The sequence below is a fragment of the Cynocephalus volans genome, chromosome 11, assembly GCF_027409185.1.
Source record: "Cynocephalus volans isolate mCynVol1 chromosome 11, mCynVol1.pri, whole genome shotgun sequence".
Lineage (NCBI taxonomy): Eukaryota > Metazoa > Chordata > Mammalia > Dermoptera > Cynocephalidae > Cynocephalus > Cynocephalus volans.
Window position 1 is genome coordinate 86397047 of NC_084470.1, and position 7171 is coordinate 86404217.

At 43.2% G+C, this 7171-nt stretch overlaps 1 pseudogene; it reads right to left on the reverse strand.

The window, feature by feature from the left end:
• Positions 1 to 699: 699 nt before the first annotated feature.
• LOC134390136 (guanine nucleotide-binding protein G(i) subunit alpha-3-like) lies at positions 700 to 2395 on the reverse strand (annotated as a pseudogene).
• Positions 2396 to 7171: the final 4776 nt, after the last annotated feature.

A 7171-nucleotide genomic window follows, 5' to 3' on the forward strand; every position in this document is an offset into this window, starting at 1 on the left:
TCAGCATAAACAAGGGTAACCTTCAACAACCAGCATAATGAAAAGAGAGCTAGAATCTTACGGCAGAACTCTCCAATGTAATTACCATTTAGAAACCATAATGATACTTTGAGCAGGATAGGAACATACATTTCATACAAAAAAGCTATATTTATACCCCCATTAATCACAAAAAAAACTTTAAGTAATTACGGAAATATTATATTCTGATGATATGGAGTTAAAAACAAAGAGTTCCTACTAAAAGGAATATTTTCAAGGTGATCTGATCATGTGCATAGTTAAGTTTGTTTGTGTTTTGATAGTTTCTTTTGCAAACAAAGAAATAAAATTTAGTAAAGTTATTCTTCTCTTGATGAAAAAAACGTTTAAAGTGAATTCCTGGTGGTTTGTTAACAAAAGGGAAAAAGAGCAAGCTACATATTGAAGTTCTGGAACGCAGCATCTCAACTTCACATCTGCCCTAAACATTTCAGATTATGAAATCCAATACATCTTGATGATCGAATCATACCTTACAGTTGTCCCAATTCCAAAGTCTGACTTTTTAGCATCTCATGTCAATTAAAAGTTTCCTAAAACATAGTACTGTGCTACGACTCCACCTGCTGCCACCATTCCCTGGTCCCATTCATGCTTGAGATGCCCCATGAGACAGCAAAAGACGTCTGGTGTCCATGCTTCACACTGCAGGAACTCTTACTCACACCCATGCTCTTCAATAAGTCCACATTCCTTTAGGTTGCTTTTCATGATGATCTCTGTCACAGCATCAGAAACAAACTGTACATTCTTGGTGTCTGTGGCACAGGTGAGGTGAGAGCAGCTCTCCCTGGTACCTTCTCTTTTGCTCAGATCTTTCAGCTGGCACTGAATGTGAACAGCTGCCTCCTCTTATGCATTGGAATGTGCGTATTCTGGATAACAGAGAGTTCATAGTTGATAGACTCCTCTTTATGTTTTTCCCCAAAAGGTCTTTCTTATTGTCAAATAAAAATTACCAATTATTGGAGGCCATGGTTTGGACTAAGTTCCTGCGCTTGGCACCAACAAACTAAAAATCAAAATGCAGTCACCCCCGCTAAGTTCCAGGCTTCACCTTCTGAGAAATCAGGAGAAAGAGATAACGGCCAATTTCCCAAACACGCCAGTTGTTTTGTTTTGTTTCATTTTATTTTGTTTTTAAATTAATTTTGGGCGGGGGATGGCTGGCCAGTACAGGGATTGAAACTTGGACCTTGGCGTTATCAGCACAAAGCTCTAACCCCAAACAGGCCAGTTTTAATCTTCAATAGATATAACAAAGTTCCTCTGCTGTAATTCTTACGCAGAAGAAACAGCCTGAAGTAACCTGATGTTAACTAGTCGGTTTTTTTTACTATTCTATCTCTGGGCCCCTCCCCCACCTTACAAGGAAAGTACTTTTGAAATGACCAGTGTCTGCTTTTTGTTCTTTGTTTCTACTTTCTTCAGCCTTTTCTGTCTATAAAACCAGCCTCCTCTGCTCAGCGCATTGGAACACTTACTCTATTTTACGAAATGAAGTGTTGCCTGATTCTAGAATCACAATAAAACCAATGGAGATCTTTAAATTTGTTGTAATTTTGCCCTTTGACATTGTTAAGGAAGAGGATGATTGAAGTGTCTGTAAACCATCTGTTACAAATGTTGTCAAACGGTTTGACGCTTTTATGAACTCAGTTCATCTGCTCATCCTCAGCCAGAACGAGCTCATAACCACTGAGGGCCACAAAGAAGATAATCACAGTAACTCCCTCAAATCAGTGAACCCACTTCTTTCGTTCTGATCTTTGGTCACCTACATCAAGCACCTTGAAGTACAGGCCTTTGAAGGTGAACTGTGTTTCCACAGTGCCTGTGGTCTTCACTCCTGTCTGAGGAACATCCTGCTGAGTTGGAATGTAGTTGGTCTGGGATATGCCACCCGTGATACGCCACCCGGCTTGTTCAGGAGCTGTGAAGCAGAATTGCTGAGCTGGCGGTCACGGGATCTGCTGAAGCAAGCTTGCACCCCACCGTCTGCCATCACCCCTGACTCACTCTGCTAGTTCTGGTGTCCTGACTCCTTCAGCAGTGCCAGCTAAAACAAATCATTGCAGGGCATCAGCTACTCTGGTGGCTTCCCAAAGTCAATCTCTAGCCATCCCAGGGGTCTTGCAATGGATGGACAGTGCGGCATTGCCATAGACAAGTTCTCTATACTGTTTACACTCTTCCTCTGACTAGCCATCCTCCCGAATGGTTTTCATCTGTGTCACGATGGCGCTTTCCCCGACTCTCCAGCTTTGACTGCCTTCTCCCCGTCCTCCCGCAAGCTGTGGTGCATCATCCTGCCCCTCTCCACGGCCACCTTGTCTTTGACACTCAACAGGCAGCCCAGCCCACAGCAGCAGAGGGAGAGGGGACATGTGGGTCACTCACACCGCAGCAACTGCAGCCCAGCTGGCTGAGACGGCATCTCAGAAAGAACTTTCTAACTTTGCTTAACCCCATGTTCCCTAAATGTATTTGATCCAAGAATTATTTTATTTACAACACCTGTTGATATCAGTAGACCATAGTATAAAAATTGCTATTTTAAGAGAATTAAAAGAATATCCTACCTGATCTGTTTAACTATTCACTCCACCGAGGGCAGAGGTCTCAGCAAACTATAAAAGTTGGCCTGAGGCCTGTTTTTGTAAGGCCCGGAAGCTAAAATGTTAGCTCTTGTAAAAACAAAAAATAAAAAAACCCAGAAACCCTTATGCAACAGAGAACTCTGTAGCTCAAAGGCCTAAGATATTTACTACCTGGACCTTACAACATTTGCCTACTCCTGCCCTAAGACATTAAATTTTTAAAAATTAAATCCATATATCCTGAGTGCATAAAGTATGATTTTTGAAAATAAAGAGGGTGGGGGTGGGGGGATGAATAGAAGAGACAATCCTTGTTTTTAAAATGCGGTGGGTCATGTAACATGAGACTTAGGGCTGTGCAGAATAATCTTCTACCGTCTTCTCAATGACAGCCCATCAAGTATTCCCTCTCCTGGAGTAAATGTCTCCAGTTCCTCCAACTTCCCTCCTATGTGTCTGAGTCTACTTATCACAATGGTCCCTTGTCTCTAAATATGTTCCAGTTGGTCTACATCCCTCTCAAGCTGTGGTCCCCACAACGGCTGTTATTCTACTAAAGTTCGACAGAGGCCAACTAGAGAGAACTTTCTCTTTTCTTCTCCCAGATCAGAGGACACAAACTGGCCAACTACATGCCAAATTACACACGAGTGTGTTTTTTTAAGCCTGTCTAATGGTTAAAAAAAAAAAAAAAAAAAAAAAAAAAAATCACACACTAAAGTCCAGACTTTCAGTTTCTCCTGGAAGAATACATAGGAAGATCTGAGGGCATCAGACCTGCATCTCCCATGCCACAGGCAGCTGGAGCCTAGTAGCAGCTATTCTGCATACAAGTCCAACACTCTGTCCATTGTGCCACAGAGCCTGGTTGGCAGATTCTCCACTTGATGAGGCACAGCTCTCTGACTTGCACGGTCCTTACCCCTCCCTAGCGTGGACACCAAGACTATTTCATTCATTAGCACTTCCTGCCTGGTCCCTGAGGCATCTGAGTCTGCAGCCTATTTTCCTTGCCCCTGCATTTCTAGAAACACTACTGTAAATATCTTTCAATATATTTTGGGGTCATTCATTAGCAGAGAACAGGCCTTAAAGAAATGGTACACTGGCGTGAAGTTGTAATAGAGAAAAAGCTCAAAGAAGTTGTGATAGAGAAAAAGCTCAAATAAGTTGTGACAGAGAAAAAGCTCGGGGAAAGTCTGCTTTCCCTGGTGGTTTAGATTTGCCTCAGTGGCAGGGTGCTCTGTGTAACTAGGAATGAATGGCTGGGGAGTCCTTGGAACCAGAAATAACAAGGGATTGAGCCTAAAGATGGAGCCAAGTGAAACGAGCATAGGACTTGGAGAGAGAATACCTGGGTTCTCTTTCTTACTCTTCCATTTAACCTACTGTGTGTTACTGGGCAGCTTGCTTAGCCTCTCTGGTCTTTAGCCAGCTTTTCTACAAACTGCTGAGAGGTAGCACCTAGCCTTGCCTTCCTTGGTTTGTGAGTGCCCAATAAAATCAAGTAATAAATGTGGAAACACTTTTAATATCTGTAAAGTACAACACACAAGTGAAGTATCATTAATCCCCCGCTTTCCAATTTGGCCCAAGGCTGACTGATAGAAAAAAATCAGAAGCAAAAACAAACAAACCCCCCACAAACAGAAAGCACTAAGTTCCTCTAGGACTAAGACACATCCATCTTTTTTGCTGCAAACTGCGTGCTGTAAAAGGCACAGATGGACACAGCATGAACTGCTAAAGATGGATAATGATGGTCTCATGTTTTCCAAGAGTTTCAGGCCAACTGGGCTTTTGGCAGAAGACATCAGCCTCTACGACTCAGAGTGTCTGAGGTGAGGTGTGGAGTAGTTTGAGACTCGCTGGCCACCACCGAGGTCAGCAGTTCCCAGGGAACGCTCACAAAGGGTTCTGCACTTCAGCCTCAGTTTTAAGTCTCCCTGCTCAAAGTTTTCCAATTTCTCACCTTTCCACCTGAATAACTTCTACAGTGATTCTCTCCCTGCCTCTCCCCAACCCTCCAAGGAGTTCTGAGTTGTCCAGAACAACTCCTGCATTCACACTTTCTTGAAGTCTGGTGCCAAGGACAGACACATCCATATGAACACCACTTGCTACATTCCCAGGAGGAAGCCAAAAATGTGCTGTGTCATGTTGCTGCAAAGAAAGAAAAGGAACTTCTGAAAATCAAAGCACAGAAAATATTTCTATTGGGGACCATTCAAGCTCAATATCCAACCCAAAGTCATGAATTTCAGTGTGGGTAGTTATAAAGAGGGGTTTTGTTGTTGTTGTTGTTGTTGTTGTTTTCCTGGCTGTAATTTCACTCGATAATTTTCCAATATCTAAAGCATTGTTCATGTTAGAATAAGTAATGATCGTTAAGCCCAATTCTTTTCCTGAATATTTGATCTCAGAACTGAGGTCTTACTGGGAGGAGTGCACTGTCATTGAAAAGCCGTTCTTGCACTGGTTCTGCAGTCTATATTGAAAGTGTTCTTTGCAGAAGAAGAAGGGAAGTTAAAGGAAGCCAATTTGGACTCTCAGTTCAGAAGAATGGACGACAATTGTCAGAGCTGACAAAAGATGGACTTTTGTTTTCCAAAGGCTTTGCTCAAGAAGAGTGGGACAAACTTTTGCCCTGGGGGATGTAAAAGAGAATCCACGATCCAACGTAGGGTGTTCGAGTAGAATTTACATGACATTTTGCATTTCTTCCAACTCTTTGATGCCAAAGTTTTCTGTGTGGCCAGGGCCAGGAATGACAGTCTTGGTCCGACAGTTCACTTGTACTGAGTAGGGCCAAGACATGTACAACCAGCAAGGGGTGGTTGCAGTGTGATTTGTATGGTGACACAGGTAATTCTCTGCCCAAAATTAACATTGCCACCACTCTAGCAGAATGAAATTGAAAATAACATTTAAGAAATGTCAGGTTTGATTGGCATATTTTAACAGAAGTGTGGAGATTTTTACTGCTCATAGAATTTTTAGTCCATATTCAGCCAGAGTAAGGGGGGACTGGCAGACTCTGTAGCCAAAACAGAGAGCCTAAGGAGAAGACACGGCATGAATAGGATAATGACAGTGGTTTAGGAGAAAATCTATTGCGTAGCAAACACTATGCCAGGCCTGTTACATAGATTATTTCATTGAATCTTCACTACCGTGCCCCTCCCCCATTTTAAAGATTAAATAAACTGATTCTCAGATAAGCTAAGTCACTTGCCCAAGGACCAAGTGCCAGGTACGTAATCCCAACCAGGACTCTGTGATTCTTGAAGCAACATTCTTCTGGACAAGGGAGGGGAGGCCAGTTGTCGGATGATAGAAGGATGAAGGTGAGAGCGCTGTAGGTGGTGCAAGGTAAGAGCAATTTCAGCATCCCAGACGACCTGGAGCAAACTGCAGAGCCCGCAACATCCACGCCACACTCACCTGGGGCCACCGGAAAAGTGGAACAGGAAGCCCACTACTTCCATTTGAGGCTTTTGCTTTTAGCATCAATCTCTACCTCCTTCTATCCTCCAGCCTGGGAATCTAAAAGTTGTGGGAGTCTCAAAAGGAAACTAAGAGACTCCTGCAGAGATTTTGGGGGAGCTTGCCTTAATAGAAAGGAACAAGTCAATGCACCCTGTGACAAGGACGTCTCTTAAATTGGGGGCATTAGGAATGTAAAGGAAGGAACAGATGTGAGACCTGTGGAGGAAGGAGTGGCAGGGTCTGCTGCCTGGTGGCAGATTAGACAACAGGGCAGGAAGAAATCAAAGTCATCATAGTCTCCAAGGAGCCTTGAAGCCTCTTCTGGGCAGAGACTGTGCTCCAAGCTCAAAGACGACAGGACCCTGCCTGTTCCATTGGGTGTTCTGCCACAGCGCAGTGCATGAATATCTATTTCTAGTTTTTGAGCATGAATGATTAGGAGATGTTTGGTAAAAAAGAACAAAAAGTTTGGCATTTAATTTGATGGGGGCTGAGGGAGAGGGGAAAGATGGCGATTCTACCTGAGACATGACCAAGTTTTAGGGATATTGAAAAATAAAGCTAAAATGAGCACTCGCTTATTTCTGTTCAAAAGGAGAACAAATGTAAATGCCCCGAAGCGGCTCTCTCCCTCTAACGTTCAGTAAGTTGTTGCTAATCAACTCACTGGGCACTTCAACTTGTGCAGCAAATTCCTCCACCTTTTTGGTGACCACACTGAACCATAACTGCTTCCTCAGTACCCGTTTCTATCCAGGATTCATTCAACCTGTATTTGTGGTGCAAGGCCCAGTGGAAGCACTCAGGATGATTCAGATGTGGAAACTACCCTTGGGAAGCTAAAAACCTAATGGGGAGATAAGTCAGGTCCATAAATGGCCAGAAATGATATTCAGAATATTTAACAAATGTAAGGCATGGGCGCTGACCAATCAAAATGGATTTCTCTATAGAGCTGGATCAGGCGTTGTAGGATCCATGCCATTTCAGACATTACTCTTTTAGTTATTGGATTGTAGGTAGATCCAATGGGGCTGGGA